We start from the raw sequence: 23,688 nt of genomic DNA, 5'->3' as shown, positions 1-23,688 counted from the left end.
AGATTCGGTGCAGTTGGGAAGGCCCGTACAAAGTTGCGAAGAAGATCAGTGATACCATCTACCGCATACAAACCACTGGGAAACCACGGAGTAGTAGAGTGGTACATCTGGAGATGCTAGCGGCGTTTAGATTGGGAGATTTGTGTGATCGGGACGATCCGACTTAGGTGGAAGGCAGTGTTACGGATATTAGCAAAACTAAGGGGTGCTGCTATCTCTAGGCCGATGCTAAGCCGTGACGTGAATTCACATCAATAATTCAATCACTATGTATCTACATAAACGAAACAATAATTACGTCTACACATACGTACCATGTACGCATACGAGCAGCGGAGAGTCAATGCACAAACACATGCATATATCTGAGATACTCCTGAAAGTATGCAATGAGAGAAGCTATAAAATCGTGCAATTGTAGTTACAGCTGAGAAGTTTGAGAGCTGATGGCAACTAGTAGATTCTGGAAGCGCCTAGAAGATGCGAACGTTAAAATCAGAGAGTATAAAAGGAAGAAAATGTAGAGGTGCTGGAATTCAGTTTGATTTGAGCTATCGAGCAGTTTTGATTAAGCACGCAATCTGTCGGGCTATAGAAGAGTTTCATTTGAGCTATCAATCAGTTTGGTTGTTAAGCAAGCTAGTTGCAAAGTATAAGTGTTATTGTGAAGTACTTTAATAAAGGCAATTTTTCCATTATTCAATATTGGAGTTATTTATTCAACAGTTTAGTGATTCGAACTTAGCAGAAGGGCAAATAAGAGGATTTGCAAGTAAATTCGTTACAATATATATACATTTATAATACATGCAGTGTATTTATTTACACTAACGTAAAAAAGCAATGATAGAATGAAGAAGATTATGGGTTCACACCCAAGGCTAAACAAAATCAAAAATTTAAAAACAAATATATTTAAATATAAGAAAGGATTCCAGGTTCCCTTCGAGCTCAAGGCCTATAACAATAATTTTTATGATAATTGTTGATTATTTTTATAATTTTTCTACAACTGAAATATTATTTGTTATTTTTTAATAGAAGATAGAGTTTTTTCGGACACCTTTGCTAATCATTTAGCTACACAGAAGTGGTTTGTTTAACTGATAAATCGCTACTTCTATTCCCCTTTACAGATAATATTTTACTAGCGTTACGCCATCTGTTGAAAATTACTGATAATACTGGATTTTTGCTTACTGTGCATTTTCCATGTGTCCTTGGTTTGTTAAAAAATGTTTTTGATAAAGGATTCCAAGTTCGATTTGAGTCAAAAGTCAAAGATAAATATTGTTTTTTATACGTTAGGTTAGGTTGAACTGGGCGGTCCATGAGGACCTCACATAGACTGAATGAGGCTATAGTGTTATCAGAAGTTTGTTTAACGAAGAACTGAAAACCTTTATCAAAAACCAGGACCTATGTTAAAAAATAACTCCGTCCTCCTGAAAAATACTAGAAGCTTTCTAGCACTTAACCTATTTATTGCTTCTAGATCTGACAGCTGTATCACTCCTAATAGCTAGAGTCTTAGCCTTGCTCGATCGGTGATCACACACCAAGCCTAATTTAAAGGCATGTGACGGCACAAGGCGGTGTCCAGTCAGAATACCCGTCACAAGTCTACAGTCCTCTTTTTTTAATGAAAGAAGCAACTTTGTTAGTCTAAGGTTGTAAGACCTACACATAATCTTCGGCACTTTTCAGCCCCATGGTTGGACCGACGCCTTTCCCGCTTGGTCGATCATGTGCATCTTGCCTTTTCTTAATGTCGCACAATCTAACTGGGAAGTCTACGGAGGAAGCTTGAAGGGATGCGCTCTTTTTGGCTTGTTCATCCGTTTTTTAATTCCCATCTATTCGTTTATGCCCTGGGATCCAATATAGACCCGCCCCGACTCAATCCAACATTATCAGTTACTTCCAACAGATGGCATAAAGTTGGTAAAGGTAGTTGATAAAGAGGAATAGAAGTAGCAATTTATCTGTCCAACCCACCACCTGTATACCTTAATAGCGCAGCGTGCCTAAAGTATACTGATGATGAAGGCTTAGCATCCTTCGAAATGAATCTATCTGAGTAGCTATGGCAGGTGTCTGAAAAATTTTCTATCTTTCATTCCAAAATAATAAAAAGTAGTTTAGTCGATCCTAGAAAAATTTTTAAAAACCATAATTATCATAAAAGTTATTGTCCTGGCCTTGAGCTCGAATTCGAACCTGGGATTTATATTTAAGATAAAACAAATTTAAATTGTAGTAAATTTTTAACAATTTTTTTTAACAATTGTTTTTGGTTTTATAGGCCTATTGATAATTGATTCAAGGTTCGACTCGAGCTCAACGCCAGAACAATATTTTTTTTCAAATGGTAATTATTTTTATTTTTTTAACGTGCAGCGTGCCTAAAGCGTACTGATGATGAAGGCTTAGCACCCTTCGAAATGGATCTATCTGCGCAGCTATGGCAGGTTGTCTGAAAAATTTTCTACTTACTATTACAAAAACAAAATACAATTTTTCAATTATAGAACAATTAAAAAATAACAATAATTATCATTAGAAAAAAATTATTGTTGCGGCCTTGAGCTCGAATCGAACATTGAATCATTTATCAATAGGCCGATAAAAACAAAAACAGTTGTTAATAAACCATTAACACTTGTGAATGTCAAACAAAGTAATTGACAATAAACAAATCCAGCTAAATGGTTAGCGCAGCGTGCCGAAAGCGTACTGATGATGAAGGCTTAGCACCCTTCGAAATGGATCTATCTGCGCAGCTATGGCAGGTTGTCTGAAAAATTTCTACTTTGTTTAAGCTGTAAATTCCTGGTCCTTGCCGCTGGTAAGGGAAAACAAGAATATTATAACTTAAAAAGGAAAAGATGCTTTCCAACGAGAGTTCAAATGAATTCTGATTTATTTACAAAAATATCTTACTTTATATACATTTTTTTTATCCTAGTTTTCTTATAATTTGTTGTTGTATACACAAATATTTACAGAGGTTCATTTTGCTACATATGAATATGTATGTGTGAATTTATTTTTAATGTGTACATTAGATACCAACGCATTCTAAGTGCGTTAAATTTAATGTGTCTCATGCAGCTCCAATGTATCGTAATCAGCAATAATCTTTGCTTAAGGGCACTGTTGACTTAAGTGCACTAATGCACGTACATACTTATTTTAAATAATTAAAATCTAGTTGCTGCTTGTATGCGTTGGTGTATTGAGGTAGTTTTATATTTTTATGTGTTTTCAGATAAGTAATTTAGAAATATTTTATGAACAGCATTCACGTTGTTACGCTTATCTTTTATTTCGACATTTAGGTGGACTATAGATATTTATAGTATATTTCTAGTTTCTTATCGCCATGGGGCCGACAAGATTACGTGTTCATATATTTATGAACATTCTGCCAAAGGCCAAAAATTACCCTATTTCTCTTAAACATAATAAGTTTCCTAAAATTTTATTTAATTATGATCATATCTAACTGGAAGTTCAAATGGAATAGCTACGTTTTTAGTTTTACATATTAATCTTACATATAATATAGCGATTATCAGCCCTATTATTAAAATTAAAGACAGTGTAGCGTGGCCACTTATGTGGTGAAAATGTATACCTTTTAATTTTATATTTTCCTATTGAGAACTTCCATTTGCTTGTGTTGCTTATTAAGGTAGAGTCAAAAGGTCTAATTCGCAGGTATATTTTCAATGTTTCAAGAAGAGGATAGCAATTCTTTAGTGACCTCGGATTGTATTTGATGAGATGCTGTTAAAGTTACTCCTTCATGTCGAGCTGTACATCCTTCTCTTATTGTGATAACGCCCTGTTTAGTGATTTCCATTCGCATTTGTTGATCGTCATCACATTCTAGATGTGTCGTTGATTTGCTATATATCTTGTAAAGCCAACGATCTGAGGCGGGAATGAATCCACACACTTCGTTTTCATATTGCTTTAATGCTGCTACTTCGCATAAATTGTCCGTTGCTGACTTCCAAGCCCAATTCCCTGGTCATTGGTAATGATCTTCCGAGTTAATTGAACACGCATTTAAATCTACTTGGTTTATCAATACATATTGTGTTTGCGGGGCAATGTGGACCCGGGGTAATCGGGCGCGGTGCACGCAAATAAAAAGAAATAAAGAAAAGAATTACCAACGAGTAATAACAAATTTATTTACTTTGTAAACATTATAAATTACTAATCGTATTTATTATGAAATAGAAGAATTTCTTCACAAACCAATTCGAAATTCAAAATTATAAAATGGTTAATTACATATTCGTATGCACGGAATAAATTATAATTCAAACAAAAGGATATGTGGTAGACTAACTCACCTAGGGCTAGCTGCTGTCTCGTGAACGTTCCAAAATAGAAGAAAGAAACAAATCGCGAAAAAGTCCGCGGCACCTGCCGATAGCTAACTTTCGTCTAGTTTTTCCCCTTCGAAGTTAGCGCTCGGCCGGTGTTAGCGTTACCGGTAATAAAGAAGATAAATTGGTGCGCGCGTTAGGGTGGTCCGTAATATTTAGGCTGGTGCCTAAATATGCCGGGCCCCTTGCGGCGAGCAACTTGAAACTCGGTGAGTGTACCAGCAACCTTCCCAAGGCAGGATAAACTAAATAAATTAAATATATGATATGTATGTATGGTTGTATGGTAAATACGATCTCCCTGGTGGACATCCCTGCTGTCAATAATGCAGCTTCGCTGAAATGTGGATGAAAGAGAAAAGCGTTAGTGTTCAAGTACGTGGGGTTGCCTGGGTTTTAATGCACCTGATTATTTAGATGTAATTTTGGAATTGGGAGGCAATTAAAATAACTGTAAATGAGAACGATGCCAGAACATTATTGTTAGAAGGCTCCGGATATTACCAGTCCGAAGACAGTGGGCTGCATGAGAAGCCCATTGACCGTTGCCGGGGTTGTGCCACTGACCATAATGGTGGCGTAGACGTCGGCACCAAGTAGTAGCAGTACCGGCGCGGATCGACGTCGGGTGAGCTTCATGAACTGGAATGGTGAGGCGAACGAGGAGTCAATCGTCGCGGTTGGGATCAGACGCGCATGTCGTGCTACCACGGTAGCCTGGGTCGTGATCCGATCTGTAATTCCATACATCCCGCGTAGCACTAAGGTATCCTCCGTAAATCTGGCTGTCTTAAGCCGCTCGAGCTGGAGGTCGTTGGCTAAGTTCGCGTCGATCACGGACGTCGGCGCGCAGGGGTCAAGAAGTGCGCGAACCAAATGGAGGTGCCCCTGCCTCTATTCGTACAATCGCTGTAGGAGCAATAGCTATAAATAATGGAGTAATTGTCGTCGCGTCGTTGGTTGCCCGCAATCGCCCTGTTCTGAAGACGGTAGAAATCGCCTATCGTGGGTAGTACCTTCCTCGCGTGGTGGATACGGGGCCGCTCTCTCAGTGGAGCGTTGCGTCGGGCTGAGCGGACGCGGCTCCGCACCGCCCCGTCGCCCACTGGCATTGCGGTAAGATGGATGGAAAGGACGTGTCTCCGCGCCATCCCCGTGTTTATTTTGCACCTGGTCGCGTTTCCGGTCCGGGACTGCTGGCCGCTTTTCATGTTGAAGCATCTATCGGAAAGATCGTGCTTCCGCTGGTCGTTGGGGCGATAGCTAAGGCTGCTGCACTTCTAGCGATCTCTTCCATTTCCTTCTCCTCATCTGCTACCTGGTGAGCCCATGATCGTGTGTCTTCGGTGATGTTTATCGATAGCGCCTCGTCGGCGTTTGCATCGTCGGCGCTTGCATCGTCGTCGCGCTCTTCACAAAAGATCGGGCGTGGCCGCGCTTGCTCTTCCTCCATATATAGGTTCCTGGCAGCGGTGACAACGGTCGGTGCTAGGGCATATCTCCAACCGATGGAAAGGCGATAGACAGTTGGGGCAGTGCCGGTGTATTAGGACGGCCTGGAGGCGTTCTTCTGCCGACATTCCCCTGTAGCGGGCATAGTCGTATGCCGTAATTCTTCTGATACAAGCGGCAGGAGACGGTGAAGGAGTCAACAAATTGTTCCGTCTTGTTGCGTTTGACCGAGAAGCCCGTCATTCTGGAACGGGAATTTTTTATTATTTGTTTTTCACTCCAAGGGGTTGGGTGGCGTATGAGCGGAGACTAGGAGCTTAATTAGCTGAGATTGTGGTTAAAGCGTTTATGTAGAATGAATAATCTTGTTAAGTTTTTCTGCCGATATAATTATATGTTTGTAGTAGTTGAAACCTTTGTTATATTTAATAAAATTTTTATTTAGATACGCCTACAAGTATATTTTGCTTTGACAAATATTTCCAACAGAATGAAAACTTTGATGTTCTAAACAACCAAAATAGTGAATATAGAAAGCAATAAGGTAAAAAGGATTAAACTGATTTTAGTACCAATGCATTCAATGGAACTGGTGCTTTAGTATTTTATTTTATTTTAAATCGTTCGGCTTTTGTCGGTCGATGTCACTGAATCAGGTGCTACATAATTTGTTGTGTATCTTAGTTTTGCCACAAGTGGCCTGCCACCAAACGGTTCGCAACTTGGCTGAAAGGGTATAAAAAATTGCTTGTGTAGCTGCGTTTTCACCATTCTACATTATTTTCGTCGTGTATTGTCGATACTGTTGAAATACGTAGAATTAAGTATTTTAAATCTCGACCAAATGAATGCTTGATAAGAGATAGGTATGACGCGACATGCGACATGTAGTGTGCGAAATGGTTAGCGCTTGAGCGCTAACGTCTGTAAGCAATGCTTGACTGCTAACTGTCAGAAGTGAAGTGTAGAAATTTTGAAATTTGCTACACTTTTCACTTCCTGAATGGCAAAAAAATCATTGATATAAAATACGCGGTGGTGAGTACCTATATAGTATAATGGTAGATTTTATCGTTTTTTTAGTCATGACTTTCCCCTTTTTATTTCCAGGATACGCAAAACGTTAAAGGCTTAAACCGCTAACACTTGGTGACGGAAATCATTTAAAAACGACATTTTTTATGGCGAAAATCCATATTTAGTGTTCAATCATGTGTGCCAATGAACTATAGGACGTTCTATGTGTGCAACAGGCAGAAGACAATTGCCGTCCACAAGCCCTGTCGCATTACCATTATATCTATGCCTCTGATGATGTAAAAATAGAAGATGTGGATGCAAATTACAATGCCATGTATGAGGCGAATCAACCAATTTTAACGTGGGAAAGCGCACGTGAAACCTGCATATTACCATCAACACTGCAAATTTCCTTGTGTATAAGCGTTTTGCTTACTTGGAGCTTAATTAGCCATGTAGGAATAGCAATATGTTCGCGATTGGCAACGAAAGGCGACTGGCGAATCCACACAATCGCTATTCTAACAGGCTGTGGTGTGCTTGTCATGACAGTGGGGAAGAAATCATACATGGTTGGAGGTATTACTGTTGTTTCTTTCATAATTTTACATTTACGCCCCGATTCTAGTGTGGTAACAACATTCTTCACCACAGTAACGAAATCATGTGGCAACTTTTACACCCTTTTGGCATTCCACCCTCGAAAGTAGCCGGATAATTTTTTACCCACAAAATTAGGTGGTTACATCGAAATAACCACACAACAGCTGTTGTTTAGAAAATGGCAAAACTGAAAAATAAAGAATTGTAAGCACAAATAAGTAAAGATAATTGTAGGAAAGTGTTGCTTCTTGCTATACATGTTTGTATACATTTTGTACTTTCACAAAATAAATTACAATATACCTATGTAGAAAATTATTATGCATAATAAGCATACACACATCCTCCCGTTTATTTTTTAATCTCGTATCTACAAGCGAAAAATTTTGTTTCCATTTGGGACCAAAATTCATCAAAAAAAAGGACCAAATTTTTGTTTTATTTTATTAGTATAAAATACAAAATTTTAGGATGTTTCCATATAAAATATTACTAAACATAGTGAAGACTTTTCTTTAATTCAAGCTGAACAAACAAATATATGTGCATGCAACCAAAAATGGCTCTATATTTTGACATAGGCTAAGTATATGTCTTTCACCAACCAAACGTTGTGAACCTAGTTTTGGTCACAAAGCTCTTGGTTCTAGCATTATGTTGTTCATTGCAATGAAATAAAATCTATATTGTAGTTAGGTTTTAGCATTGTGAATTCATACAATTGGCGAATGTTTGATAAAAACGTCCACAATAGTAAACAGCCTCGATCACCTGTTCTATCGCTGTTCGATTACTTAAATCATTTGTTCAATAGTGTTTTTCAAATATTTTTGGAGACGACTGGTACACTGCATTATTTACATATTTTAAAATGTTCGCTTAACTGGCTGCTCACATTTAATCTCTTAACTAGTTTTAAGAAATGAATAATAATATGTAGTCTGATTTTCCGTAGACACATTTAAAAGAAAAGCTGATTTGAAACACAAATGGGCAACTCATGGCACTTCAAATTAATAATCGTGAGTAAAAAACAAACCTTTCCTCCATTCTCTGGCCATTGGCGACAGCCGTTCTCCCTGTCAGCTATTATTTGACAGGTAGGTATGGCAATGGAGGAATAGAACGATTTTTCACTTGTATGAATTCACAATGGGTTTTAGTAAGAAAATGTTTAAAATTTGCGTTCTGGTGTTGCCGAACTATGTATGTGGAAAACTCAGTAAATCATAAATGAAACTAAGCAATTTTGTTAGCGCTATTTTTATAGATGCTTACTTTTTCCCTTAACGTTTAAACTTCATATCAGAGCCTAGATTCAGTAAGTGTGAGTTTTGATCCCAAGAACCCCTGAGCTAGCACCTACGGAAATAATTTTATACAAAACATTTCTTCCGAAATCAAATCTTGTTTGCATTTGCTTCCTTATGTCTTCGAGTTGAAATATTTCTTGTGCCAAGATACTTGGTTTTCAATTATCTTGCGTGGCTTAACACCACAATAGTCCTGGAACTCCTTGAACTCATTGAGCTGGGTGAGAAAGATTTAAATATCAAAGTGCCAAACGAGAAGTAATGCATAAAATTTCTTTGTATAAGTTTTGAAAGTGTTAGGCTGACGGCAGAGTGCTCGCTATAAGCTATGCTAGGCGATTTTTATTTTCATATATTTTACATAGTGTTGTATAACCCATCGAAATATCTAGCCGTTATTAATATTATTATATAACAAGAGTTTTTTTGATTAGTCGGTTATTTCATCAACAATTAACGACAATGTGTTTACCAACACTTTTATTTTTAATGCTTGGCATAAATTATATCCAAATGGACCAAAGTGGCAACCGTGAAAGCGAAGAAAACTACCTTTTAAATTTCTCCACAGACACCGGTGAGTTTTTCGGTGATGACAGCGTTACCACTTGGGCCAGAATCGCGGATAGAAAAACTGGTAACAGTATTCGGTTACATAATGTTCTGGGTACTATTTTACGGGTAACGCTCAGAATCGGGGTGTTAATATATCAATTTGAGGTTTGCAAACGAAACATTAAATTTGTAGTGCTTTTAGTGCTCCAAGAAATAGCAGAAGGTGTTGGTGAGCTATTACCTTTAGGAATTTTTGCAAATGTGCAGTATTGGGTGAAGGTCCACCTGGCGCTGGTGGGTAACCACCTAAAGGTGAATGTGTTATATCATAATTATAGGCGGCTACAGGATTTTGTGCTGAACCTGGATGCGCAGCATTACTAGCTTGTTGTGTTGTAAGTATTACACTTTGTGGTGGCATATGTGCACCAATCATACCATGCGTGCTATACATACCATCAGCAGCTGCAGCAGATGGTGCAACATCTAGACGTGCCTGCGCCGTTTAATCTACACCAGGTGCGACATAAATATGTTCAGCTGTTGTTTGATAGGCTGCTCATGTGCTGCATTGGATGAGTGTAAGGCCTTGGATGAGCTGTTTGTGGATACGATATATCCGACTATTGGAATGCATTGGCAAGCCTACGAATTCAAATGTATTCACCACTTTTGCCACGCGCCCGATACATCAAAGAGAAGTTTCCTTTTTGTTTCAGCACTTGATCAAAACTATCCTTAACATTCATCTGACCTTCTGCATGGCAAAAGTCGTAAAAAATTTAGCCAAGTAAATTTGTTGGCGTAAAACCTAATACATTCATAACGCGCTGCTCAACAAATGTAAATTTGCCATTCATTGCATGACGTGTAATAAATTCAGATTGATTATTTGAGGTTGTCGTGTCATTCGATGCTGTTGAAGTTACCTGTGAGCGGCCAATCGCCACAAGGAAACAATGCGATGAAGGCATACCATCATCTACTGGACGCTCCATATGTACGCCAGGAAAATATCAGCTGGGGCCAGTTTTTCTGTAACCATTACAATGAACTACCGCATAATTGGTACCATCGCGTGATGGTTGGTATGTACCATCGCTGCTCGTATTTCCAGTGCCAAGAAATGCTTTCATATGCGCCACAGCCATGCGTAGTATTGTCAATTTGTCAGGTTTGCGTGCTAGGGTGCTGCATGTTGGCACCATACCTGATAGCTCAGTAATATATTCCGTAATTTTGTTACGACGAAGTCTTTCGATTTCGCCGTGATTTCCGACTCGCGAAGCGTCCTTGATCCTACATGTTTGCATCGGCCATGATTTGAATATTTAGCGAGTCCACGGTGAAGTTGCTAGCTTTTGTATATGGGTGAAAATCTTTATTTAGGTCAAATGCTACTACGCTGGATTGTGGCAAACGGTCTTTGTATCACTGAATTGGTGCTATAAACACTTTGCCGTATATTCTTGGTCTCAAGTAAAGCATACAGACGGTGAAGCGACCATTAATTTACCTCCACATGCTATTCACTTTCGTATTAAATTAAATTCATCCCCGCTTTGTTAATTTACATGAAAATATCGACAAATTTCTATGTACAAAATGTTAGTGCAAACTTGACTGTGCAACGGTAGGTATCTATAGTTAACGCGAATATAGAACAAAAGGTGCATTGTACCCTACCTGACTACACCACTGTCACAATTCAGACCCCGCTTCGCACTAATGACGCTATATTGGGGGTGTTGACTGTTCTTTTCTACACGAGCACCCATGAGGCCGATTTGGTGGGGACAGGTGCTGGTCCGGACAGCTATGTAGCTGTCATCAGAGCTGCCGAATTGGGTTGGCCTTTGAAGCATATAGCTAAACACTCCTCTGACTCTTCCATTTCATGTAAATGTATTTATGAATGCTATGTATACATAAAGGGAAAAACAAAACGCACCAAGTTGTGTTTTCTGCCCTTTGGAAGAGGTTGGTCTCTCAAAGCGCCTCTCACAACTATCTGGGATGTACATGATTATTGTGCACTTCCGTATTTTGACTGCATGGGCGTTAAATTGTTGGTCACAGGAGGTTTGGTTTTTAATATTAAGGGTCGTCAACAGTGATGAGTGTACCTTCGTGTAATTTGTAATGCAAAAACGAAGTCTAAAAAACGAGTTAGGCTAAAAAAACTAGTTCAGAAATTATCCATACACATCCTTAACCGGCGAGATGGGCGTCTGTATGGGTTTGGTTGACTTCCTTTTGTCACCCCAAGACTATAATAAATTGGTTTTAATTAGGTCGCATCACGAGTCTCTGGTGTCCAAAACCCATACTTGATTTAGTTTGAGTTTTTCCTTGCATTTCTAATATTTTCTCCTAAAACTTGCTTGTGATTGGATCATCACTTGCAATAGTTTCCATTATACTAGGTTCAAACACACACCAAATTGGCAATTTATACTGTTTGGGCAATTTATTACGCATTTTGTCATATAATAAATTGTAATAATAAATCGCCAATTTAAAAAAAAAATGCGTAATAAATTGTTTCAACCTGCAAATGCAACATTGTAAAGTGTGTTTATTGAGTATATTTAAACGTCATTTACGCATGGCTGATCTATATGGTTGGCTCATTTCATCAGCTGATTTTATGTCTTTCATTTCACTGGAGTAGGGACTGTCAAAAGAAGATGGCAAAATCAAAATGAAAACAAAACACTGAACACATTTTCTTACAACACACAAAAATTACAAAGTTTTATGTTTTCATTCCATTCCATTCACCTAATACCAACACGCACATTTTGACAGTCTCAACAAAGATATGTTGTTACTGTAGAGATGAGCCAACCAGCTATCAAATTACTATTGTGTAAGCTAAATAGAGTTGTATGAACACCACTCAATTTAAATCGAAATAGCCTCAATTTATTTTTCTGTTTGAACATAGCATTAATCATTTCTTATACCAACTGTAAAGGTTTCCTTTTGCCCGCTGGGTAATTTTGTCTTTTTTGAAATAAAAAATTAAAATAAAAAATGATTGCAAACTTTTTGTGCTCCACGCACGTGAGTGGAGAAAAAACCTTTACTACCATTAAATTTTAGGGAAAAACTTTTTTGTCAGCCATGAAGGTCTTAGAGGAGCATGTTGAAGACATGCCATTATCACGAGTAAAATTGTTTGAACGTGTTGGTGTGGCCCCCATTGTTTTGTGTGTATGTGACTCCGCCAAATAGGAGGTATGTGAATGGCTCCGCCAAACATAGGAGTGTACATTTCATTCATGCCAAAACATAGGCTCCGTGAAACTAAGGAGCGGTTGTGTATGTGTGAATGGCTCCGCCAAACATAGAAGCGTGCATTTCTCTCATACCAAAGCGAAAGCATGGGCGCATGAAAGCAAGTCTTGCGCTGGGGTGAATTAGTTAAGTTATATATAGGTATGGCCTGATCCACGCGTTCCCAATTGAGCTCCTATTCACTTTTATAATTAAACATTATATTATGTGTTTGCAGGAAATTCTCCTGTTGTATATATATATATATATATATATATATATATATATATATATATATATATATATATATATATATATATATATATTCATAGCTGATAAGAGCATTTTTTTAAACCTAGATTTTTATTTTAAATGGCTCAAATTAACAGTTCTGTTTATTGAGCTGCTCTGGATTACGCAAGGTTGAAATGTTTCATATAATTTTGTTTCTTGACAATTTTTCTTGCTCCGAGTTGCTCTAGTTTTTATTTCATGAGTTTGCTCAAAGTTGAACTAGAGAAATCGATATCACAAATTTCTGCCCCAGCTTTTTGTTAGAGGAAAGGGAAATTGTTAGTTGTCAAAATGAACTTGGAATTGCTGAGTTAGTAACAGAAATAGTTCATTGAAAATATTAAGCAATATAAATTTTATAAAGGTAGAAATTTTCCGAGTACCACATTTTTGTAATTTAGTACAAATGTTAGCCAAATCATTTCATTGCAATTGGCCAACCGCATCGTTGTTTAGAAATTTGTTCCTAAAGAGTGTTGCATGAAGTGTTTGCTGGTTTTGGATAATTGGTCATAGGGTAATAAGAATTGTAGATAAGATTCAGATCCCTAATTCGGTGTCACACCCTGACTAGAAAGGAAGTGGACTTAGGGAGAAAGCGAAGTGGGATATTAAGGATTTCCGACCCTCTCCTCGTAAGGAGAAAGCAAGACGAGCTTTGTGATTGTTCTCGTCGTGTGCTCTCTCGCCGTATCAAGCTCGATGACTCGAACTCGATGGTCGGTTCCATAATGAACTTTGGTTACTAGGCCTAATCTCCATTCGTTCGGAGGTAAATTTTCTCCTTTTATGACTACCGGGCCCCCTTGTTTAAGGTTGGCTTGTGGGTGTTTCCACTTGGTGCGTTTTTGCAATTCGGTGAGATATTCGGACTTCCACCGTTTGCAAAATGTTTGATGTAATGCCTTTAGCTTCTCGCAGCGGTGGACAAATGAGGCACGATTCTCACTGACGTCAATCTCTGGTGAGGCTAGTAGATGACCGCCAATGAGGAAGCGTCCCGGAATGAGTGGCTCCAAGCTGAACTGGTCGTTAGAGGAAGGGCTCAGAGGTCTCGAGTTGAGACAAGACTCAACTCTGCAAAGAAGGGTACTGAACTCCTCCATAGTAAATTTATAGTCCAACGCTATCTTTTTGAAGTGGGTTTTAAAATTTTGACTCCAGCTTCCCACAGTCCGCCCACATGAGGGGCGGCTGCAGGTATGAAATGCCATTGAAGGGTTTGGTAAGAGTATCTCGATAGGGTTTAGTTACGCGCATCGGCGAGGAAAGCTTTAAGCTCGGATCGAAGTGCTCTAGAGGCATCCTCGCCTGGCGACAAACCGATCGAAAGCTGCTAAAAAGGCGGCGGTACTGAGGTCACTCGCGATTTCTAAATGAATCGCCTTGGTGAAAAAGCAGACAAAGAGGCAGACGTAACCCTTTGAAAAGCGGCATCCTCTTCCACTATAAGATCTGATGTCAAATTGTCCGGAAAAATCTACCCCCGCATTGGTGAAAGCCCGGGAAAAGGTGGTTTGTTCTGGAGGTAGATCTGCAATAAGTTGGGTTTTGGTCAGTTTGCGGAATATGGTGCACGTTTTGCAATTATGTATGACCGATCTGATCATATTTTTGATCCTAGGGATCCAATATTGTGTGCGTAGGCGACGAAACATAAGTTGGTTCTCACCAAACAGGGTGTCTTTATGGATGAACTGGAAAAGAAGTCGTATGAGCTGGCAGTCTTAAGGCAGAATGATCGGGTGCCGTTCACTGTAGGGAAGATTCTTGGCCCCTGAAAGACAACCGCCCACCCTCAGTATGCCCTTTTCATCGACAAGGGGGTAACAGGCAGGATTTCACTCTTTGAACCGATGAGTTTCCCGGAATTTAAACTCGAGAATTCCTCCGAATAATGCTTCCGTTGGTAGATAGTTATTGAACGACTTGTCGTGGCCTGAATTTCATCGTGTGAAATGAAGTACGATGCCGCCTTATAGGAAGATTTTGTCTTAGGATTGGTTCTTTGCGAAAATCTTATGATATATGATATGACCCTCAAGGCTCTTGAAAGTTCTGAAAACCTTTCTAGGATAAATGAGGATATCCACTTATTTTTGATGTGATAAAGGCCTTTACGCTCTTTTGCTCAATATTTGTCTGATACTCTTTTTCTTGATTCGGCCACTTTGAATTATCTTCCTGTAACCAAGAAGGTCCCTGCCACCACAAGGAGCTTGCATTTAGGTCTTTTGCTGACATCCCTCTGCAAATATGTTGGATTTGATGCAGACTCTACGTGGTGCCAGGCACTATTCCCTACCTTTTCTACGATTTTGGTTACTCGATGAGCAACAAATGTTGACCAAGAGCAGTGAAGTTTTTTTAATCCACGCTAAAACGATCGTGAGTCAGTCCATAGATGTGTATGGAATTTTCCCAGGTTCAGGTTTTCGCGAATTGATTCTAAAGTTTCGGCTAACAAGACTGTTCCACACAGTTCTAATCTGGGTAGCGGAATTGTTTTTACGGGAGCTACTCTTGTTTTCGCCATTAGCAGGCTGACGTGGACCTCCTCCTTAACCTTTATTCTAAGAAATATTTTAGCTGCATAGGCTTTTTCGGATGCGTCGCAGAACCCATGTAATTCAATCCACATTTGGTGTAAAATTTACCCATCTTGGTATCTGAATGTTGCTAATGTCGGGGTAGTCCTCTATAAAGTTTTGCCATTTATCTAGGGTACTTGTGGACACCGCGTCATCCCAGTCAGTTCCTTCCAGCCAGATGTTGGCTACTATGATGACTGGCTGGAACCATCCCAAAGGATCGGAGAGTTTGGCAATCGCTGAAAGTATTTCCCTGTTTGTCAAGGCCTCACGTTTTTCGATAGGTTTCGCGGAAAAATAGAAATAATCCGAATGTGCGTTCCATCTGATGCCTAATGCTTTGACTGTACTGGCATCCTCGAATTCCAGAAAATCTGCGTTTAGCAAGTGGGATTTTGGTATTCCTTTCAGTATTGGGCTGCAGTTCGAATTCTACTTTCGCAGGCCAGCACGTCATCGATGTAGATGCTTGTGCGCAGAATTCTGGCTGCTATGGGTGAGGAAGTATCTACATCATTTGCTAGTTGGTGCAGTGTCCTTATTGCCAGATAAGGACGTTGATAGGATCCCCTGGATTATTGCGAAATACTATTCTTTAAAACTGGGTTTGGTTGGGCATTACCCATATTTAGCGATACATCTTCTCTATGTCGCTGTTAAAGACATATTTGAAGAATCGCCAACGAAGGAGCAGAATTGTTAGGTCGGTCTGCAGAACGGGGCCGGTGTATAATACGTCATTCAAACTAGTGCCATTAGCAGTAAGACACGATGCGTTAAGAACTACTCTTACTTTTGTAGTCGTGCTCTCCTCTTTTATTACCGCATGATGAGGCAAAAAATAGCAATTTGTTGAATGTGGAGGGATAATTGTAGGACCTTTTCTCATATGCGCTAGTGTTTGGTATTCCGCTAATACTATGTTGTATTCAATTTGTAGGGCTGGCGTTTTCGATACGCGCGTCACGTTTCGGTAAAACTGAGAGCAAGCGTTTTTCAGAGAGGGCCCTAGTCTGATGCTGTTTGGAAACTCCTGCTTGATTCGTAGGGCTACGATGTATTTCCTATCGGTTATCCTTTTTGTTGTCGCTTTGTAAATTGCCTCACAATAGACATTATCCTCAGTGAGGGACCTTTTCTTAGGTATATCTTCTAGCTCCCAATAGGCATTCAATTGTTTCTCGATGCTGATTTCATTAAAAAAATATACTCGGTTATTAATTGGCAGAGGGCTTCTGTGCGACCGGTTAATATCCAACCGAAGACGCCTCCTAGGATGAGGTCGACTGGTTGTTGCTTTTCACATAAGCTATTTTGTCTACCGTGGACAGCTTACGGAATTTTTGGCAGTTTCGTAATTTGTGCTCCTTACTGTTGCACATCATACATGCCGTTTTTGGGCGCTGGCTTCATAAACTCCAAGTTTTGTAGACATTTCCCTTGAACTATTCGTGTGAGTTTTGGGCGCCTTGGATGGTTTATTACCCTTTATGTCAGACACGGTTTCTAGAGTTTGAAAACGGCTGGACAGGAATTTGTCCATATCTTCCCATTTTGGGATGTCCGTTTTCTTCTCTACCGTTTTGTTCTCATAGCGCCAAAGTAGATTCAGGGAGTTTTGTGGAACATAAGTATGTTATAATTGCATCCCACTTTGTGATGTCGATTTTGTGACATTGAAGCGCCGATATGCAATTATTTATTTAGCGTTGTAATTTTTTTATTGCTGTTCCGCATTCGTATTCGACCGCCGTAATTTTGAACAAAATTTTCCATTGCGTGTTCACTAAGAAACGCTTATTCTCATACCTGTCTTTTCCAGGCTGCTTCAAACCCTTCATTCGTCAGGGAGCATCTTTCTACTATTTCCTTTGCTTCCCCTTGAGTCTTCTGCCTTATATAGTACATTTTTTCAACATCTTGCAGATCCTTGTTGAGAATATATAAGGCCGTGAACATATCTCTAAAGGCCGGCCAAGAAAGGTAATCACCTTTAAACACATCGGTATCGCAAGGGGGAAGCCTAATTTTATGTCCCTGACTGGGATTGGTTTCCATTGGTTTTTGTGGCAGGGGCATTTGCAGTTGGTGCTAATTTTTCAACTTCAGCAGCGATTGCAGCCATACATTTCATATAGCATGCGAAACAGCTTTTAGTTTTCTGCTTAATGGATTACAGGTCCTCTTTCGTTATGTCTATAGAGTTGAGGAGACCTTCATAAAGTGAGTTTGTCTTCTTCCATAGTGGTTTCAGCTCCTCTTGCTGTATTGCAAGGGTGTGTTTGTTTTGTTCAGCGATTGGCTTCGCGTTGAACTCCTGCTCAAACTCCACAATGGAGTCTGCCATTCTTATGTAGGTCTCTATTTTTTTATTATTTTAAATATCTTGTCTCTTTTAAGGAACGAGAGCGGAAGTGACGACTCTGGAGTATTGTGCTTGCAACGAAAGCGAAATTATACGACTTGACACAGATAGAAATCTGTTTCAAGATTTAATGTGCCTAATTTTGGTGTATTGTTGTTGAAATCTCTACCAGTGACACAGATAGAAATTTGGATGCAAATTTAATGTGTCAAAATTAGTATTTGATGAAAGTGAAAGTGTCCGATTTAGCCACTCTAGGGCTAATTGTGCCAAACCAAATTAGTATTCCAAAAAAAGGAATTGAACGCAATTGTGTACCTCTTCGAATGTGAAAACCATAATAAACTTATATATTTTGATTTTTTCTGTTTAAAACACAATTTTGCAAATACATTTGTATGGACTGTAAGTGAATATCGTCTGACGAGGATTTAATGTGTGTGAAGTTATATAAGACACAGATAGAAATCCGGACCAGGATTTAATGTGTATGTAGTGATATGGAGCACAGATAGAATCCTGATGAGGATTTAATGTGTCTAAAGGGTGAAAGTGAACGCTGATGAGTATTCCCGAGTAGCCAACCAGGGTATCTTTCCAAACAAAAAGAAATTTATTTGTCTATCCAATTTAATGTGGAAAAGTACAATTTTTTTTTTTATTTATTATAAAAAGTGTTTAAACAAAAAATACAAGAGAAAATATAAATTGTGTTTATGAGTAATTGCGATTTGCAATCAATGTGCTACTCTTTCCGCTTTTGTATTATTTCTTTCAGTTCGCAAACTGATTAATAAAGTGTGTTCTGTGATAATTGTGTGGCTTACAACCAATATGACTAAGCCACTAGCCACCCAGCGTATTGAATTATCTGGCTTTTTGCCTGAGTTCAAAAAAACTGATAAGTGAAGTGAATTTCGTGATAGATATGTTGAGGCTATCAACCAAGGGAAATTGTTGTGACTATTAATCGCGAAATTTTGTCAACAAGTATGTGACGAAGCGAGGTGTGCACAGTGCAATGATGAGTGTGAAAAAAAACTTTTAAAAATTCACTGACTGTCTGTCTTGAGCTGTGTCGGGTAACCCTTACCACTGGTGGGGGGAATTACCCGATAGTCAAAAGGCGATTGGGTGTTTAAAAACACGTAATTTGTCACTTTCACAAGCTTTGCCTTCGTTGTATCTATTATGGAATGCGCTGTCCGTACGTAAAATAACGTAACTAATAAAACAAGTTTTTGTGCAACCAAGCAACCACGTACCTTAAGTTTTTTAAGCGAATCGTTGATCGGCGCTGTGTTGATGTGATGATTTGCCTGATGGGATGTTGTATGTGAACTTGAAGAGTGTACTGCGATGTTGAAAATGTATGATGTGCTCTTGACTGTAATGGACTGTATGTGGTGTTGAGAAGTGGATTGTTTGATGTTGATTTGATGCTACTGTGTAAGATGTGATACTAATGGACGTGATATCGGATGATGATTTGATTCGTTTGAACTGTATAAAATAATCATTTGTGGCTGTATGTGTGTTGTGATGACCAGCTGGACTGTATGTGTTGCTCGTTCGTTTTGTTTCTTCGCTGGTTTTTTATGTATGTTGATAATAACCTCCTCGAATATCCTAGTATGCAAATTTTTCCAACTTTATCCAAATACGAATTTTAAAAAGGATGCTATTTCTGATCTTGCTTTTCTCGGCACGAAGGACCAATGCTTGCGGAGCAATTTGGACCCGGGTTAATCGGGCGCGGTGCACGCAAATAAAAAGAAATAAAGAAAAGAATTACCAACGAGTAATAAGAAATTTATTCAATTTGTAAACAATATAAATTACTAGTTGTATTTATTATGAAATAGAAGAATTACTTCACAAACCAATTCGAAATTCAAAATTATAAAATGTTTAATTACACATTCGTAAATTTGCACGGAATAAATTATAATTCAAACAAAAGGATATGTGGAAGGATAACTCACCTGGGGCCAGCTGCTGTCTAGTGAGCGTTCCAAAATAGAAGAAAGAAACAAATCGCGAAAAAGTCCTCGGCACTTGTCGATAGTTAACTTTCGTCGAGTTTTTCCCCTTCGAAGTTAGAGCTAGACCGGTGTTAGCCGTTACCGGTAATAAAGAAGATAAATTGGTGCGCGCGTTAGGGTGGTCCGTAATATTTAGGCTGGTGGCCTAAACATATTGATTTAAATCAAACTTGTATATTAAATATTCTGACTTTATATCAGGAACAATCATGTTTCCTTTGTATTTTATGGGTAGCGTAATTAATTTGTACGCATTTGATGGCTCATATGATATTAAGGGAATTTCTATGTTTATGACGGCTCGTGAATCAACAATTAACCTTTAGCAGTCATTGACTTATAGATTTATTTTAATTCATTACCGAGTCGTTTCCCAGGTAATACTTATTTGTGTGGTAGCTGTTTTTTAATCAATTCTATTTCATTATTAAGCTGTGATGGTTTTAATAGTTTTGGATTTATACGGCCATGATTTATGTCAATTAGTAAGTTGATTATCGAAGTTTGAATATCTACACATTCACCCATAACTATTCCTATTTGAATGGTTAATATCTGAAACATTAAAGTCATTCGTTCGGTATTTTGATTTTTAACTAGTTCATTATAAAATTTATTTAGCTGTTCATTCATCTTTTGAAAATTTTTTGAACTTCGTCGGTTGTCTTTTTTAATATATTTATTTTAGAATCAACCACTGATGTCTGTTTCTTAAACAACTTTGCGATATCCTTTTGGTTTTCAAAAATATTTTAAATATTTGATTCCATACTCTCCCGGTCGTCAGCGTCCATGATTCCGAATAATATGTGGTAAATTGAGCCAACGAATTCGAATAGCGCACGTCTTTTTCTATTTTTAATATTTGATTCCATACTCTCCCGGTCGTCAGCGTCCATGATTCCGAATAATATGTGGTAAATTGAGCCAACGAATTCGAATAGCGCACGTCTTTTTCTATTCCCTTGCTTCATGAACAGCTCGTTATTTGACTTAAGATTATTATATCTCTGTTTCAAGTTTGCGGTAATTCGAAATTCAAAATTATAAAATGTTTAATTACACATTCGTAAATGTGCACGGAATAAATTATAATTCAAACAAAAGGATATGTGGTGGGATAACTCACCTGGGGCCAGCTACTGGCTAGTGAGCGTTCCAAAATAGAAGAAAGAAACAAATCGCGAAAAAGTCCTCGGCACCTGTCGATAGTTAACTTTCGTCGAGTTTTTCCTCTTCGAAGTTAGCGCTAGACCGGTGTTAGCCGTTACCGGTAAGAAAGAAGATAAATTGGTGCGCGCGTTAGGGTGGTCCGTAATATTTAGGATGGTGGCCTAATCATATTGATTTAAATCAAACTTGTATATTAAATATTCTGCCTTTATATGAGGAACAATCATGTTTCCTCTGTATTTTATGGGTAGCGTAATTAATTTGTACGCATTGGATGGCTCATATGATATTAAGGGAATTTCTATGTTTATGACGACTCGTGAATCAACAATTAACCTTTAGCAGTCATTGACTTATAGATTTCTTTTAATTCATTACCGAGTCGTTTCCCAGGTAATACTTATTTGTGTGGTAGCTGTTTTTTAATCAATGCTATTTCATTATTAAGCTGTGATGGTTTTAATAGTTTTGGATTTATACGGCCATGATTTATGTCAATTAATAAGTTGATTATCGAAGTTTGAATGTCTTCACATTCACCCATAACTATTCCTATTTGAATGGTTAATACCTGAAACATTAAAGTCGATTGATCGGTTGATTTTTAACTAGTTCGTTATAAAATTTATTTAGCTGTTCATTCATCTTTTGAAAATTTTTATTAACTTCATCGGTTGTCTTTTTTAATATATTTATTTTAGAATCAACCACTGATGTCTGTTTCTTAAACAACTTTGCGATATCCTTTTGGTTTTCAAAAATATTTTTAATATTTGGTTCCATACTCTCCCGGTCGTCAGCGTCCATGATTCCGAATAATATGTGGTAAATTGAGCCAACGAATTAGAATGGCGCACGTCTTTTTCTATTCCCTTGCTTCATGAACAGCTCGTTATTTGACTTAAGATTATTATATCTCTGTTTCAAGTTTGCGGTAATCATTATACAAGCTTCTTCATAATACGTCAATATTCTGCACTATTGCTCAAGTCTATTAATAAATTCTTTTATTCTCTAAATCCTTTCGTAATAGGAACCTAACTCGTAATAAACGATTAAGTCCCATTTTGAATTTATTATGTCTATTGTGGTATTCTTTCTTAGCTCAGCCACTGAAGCACCTATTTTCCCTGTATCATTTACGTATAATGCCTTAACTTGCACTGCTAGCATAAGAAACGTAAAGAAGCACATCATCATTGTTTTTGCTATTTTCTGCCCCCCTGTACCTGCTATATTTTCCGATATTCTTGATGTCAACAGGCTAGCAGCTTGATTTCGCTCTTCTGTATTGCTGCTCCCTGTCATTTCTAGCGGGCATAGTTTGTGAACGGGTCGTTTAAGTATCCCATTTTGCAATTCTAGGGTTACTACTCTGGTTTTTCCATCGCTTCCAGGATGAGTTTTTATAACTTTTCCCAGTGGTAATTTTGCTGGATGAGTTTTTTTTCATTTTTAATAACAACAGAAGTGGAGATCGAGCGCTTGAAATAGGTCGAAGGCAGCTCAAAAGGTTTGCTGCTAGAAACCCTCAGTTCTGCAACCGGTACGAGGAGGAAGAAGCGTCGAATGGCAGAATGAAGAGGCAACGTTCGGCGAAAGGCGACAAGCCTGCTTTCAAGAGGCAGAAAGGGCCCAGTCCCAGAGATGCGAGGCAGGGCAGTAGACAAGACAAGTAGGCCCAAAGCTGTAATGCAGATGGGCCCCAATAGCGAGGTAGCAACTACCTCGAAAGCTGCGAATCAGAGGGAAGTTCCAACTACGGAAGTAGGAGATAAGCCAAAGTGAGATAACGCTAAGACTCCGGCTTTCTCGGAGGTGCCAAAGGGAGCTAAAGCTAAGACTCCGGCTTTCTCGGAGGTGCCAAAGGTAGTTAACACTAAGACGCCGGCTTTTCCCGAGAAGATGAGAGATGTGGCAAAACAGTCACTGACTGTGTCGCTGGTTGATCGTAGCAATCCCTTCGTACAAATGACTAGTGAAAGGTGAAGATCTGTAGAAAGGGAGCTTATTAGCTTAATGCTTAAGATGATGCCGGCACAACCAAGTAAGCCCCTTCCAACCTTTGATTCGGGGGATGGTATAATGGTGTGAAGATGATAGCGTACGACAACATCGCGAGCTTGCGGTGGCTGGAGGAAGTGGTTCCAAACCTCCAAAGGCAAGGCACGAACGCGCGATCTGAGGTGGTGAGTAAAGCGCAAATCCCAACGGTACCAAAAGTTAAGGTACGGATACCATGCGTGATGAAGTCGGAGGATACACTGCGACTTCCGCAGAATCAGAATCCGAACATACCGACACAGGATTGCAAAGTACTTACTGTATCTCGACCTACGGAAGAAGGTCAGTTCTACATCTTCCAAATAAACAAGCAGGCGGAGGATATATTGTACCCGCAGCTTGGAAAAATGTCCTTTGGTACAGGGAAAATGTATATGCGACTCAGGAAAAGAAGTCCCGAGTATAAAAATCCTAACACGCTGGAAGTGGGCGAAGTCGAAAAGACCTCAAAAGCCTAAGGGGAAAAAGACAGGTGGAGGTAGCCGACGTCACCACGAAGGTGTTAGAAGAGGACCGACAGCCAGA

General features: G+C 38.9%; 1 protein-coding gene and 1 pseudogene across 10 annotated transcripts in view; both read right to left on the bottom strand.

The window, feature by feature from the left end:
• LOC137234572 (plasma membrane calcium-transporting ATPase 2-like) overlaps positions 1-23,688 on the bottom strand; it is a 2,440,841-nt gene that overhangs the window by 21,893 nt on the left and 2,395,260 nt on the right. The window lies entirely within an intron of this gene.
• On the bottom strand, positions 9,505-10,557 carry LOC137234359 (aryl hydrocarbon receptor nuclear translocator homolog; annotated as a pseudogene).

This window comes from Eurosta solidaginis, chromosome X, assembly GCF_040869045.1.
Source record: "Eurosta solidaginis isolate ZX-2024a chromosome X, ASM4086904v1, whole genome shotgun sequence".
Lineage (NCBI taxonomy): Eukaryota > Metazoa > Arthropoda > Insecta > Diptera > Tephritidae > Eurosta > Eurosta solidaginis.
Note: the sequence above shows the minus strand (reverse complement) of the source record. Positions and strands in the feature narration are given on the sequence as shown.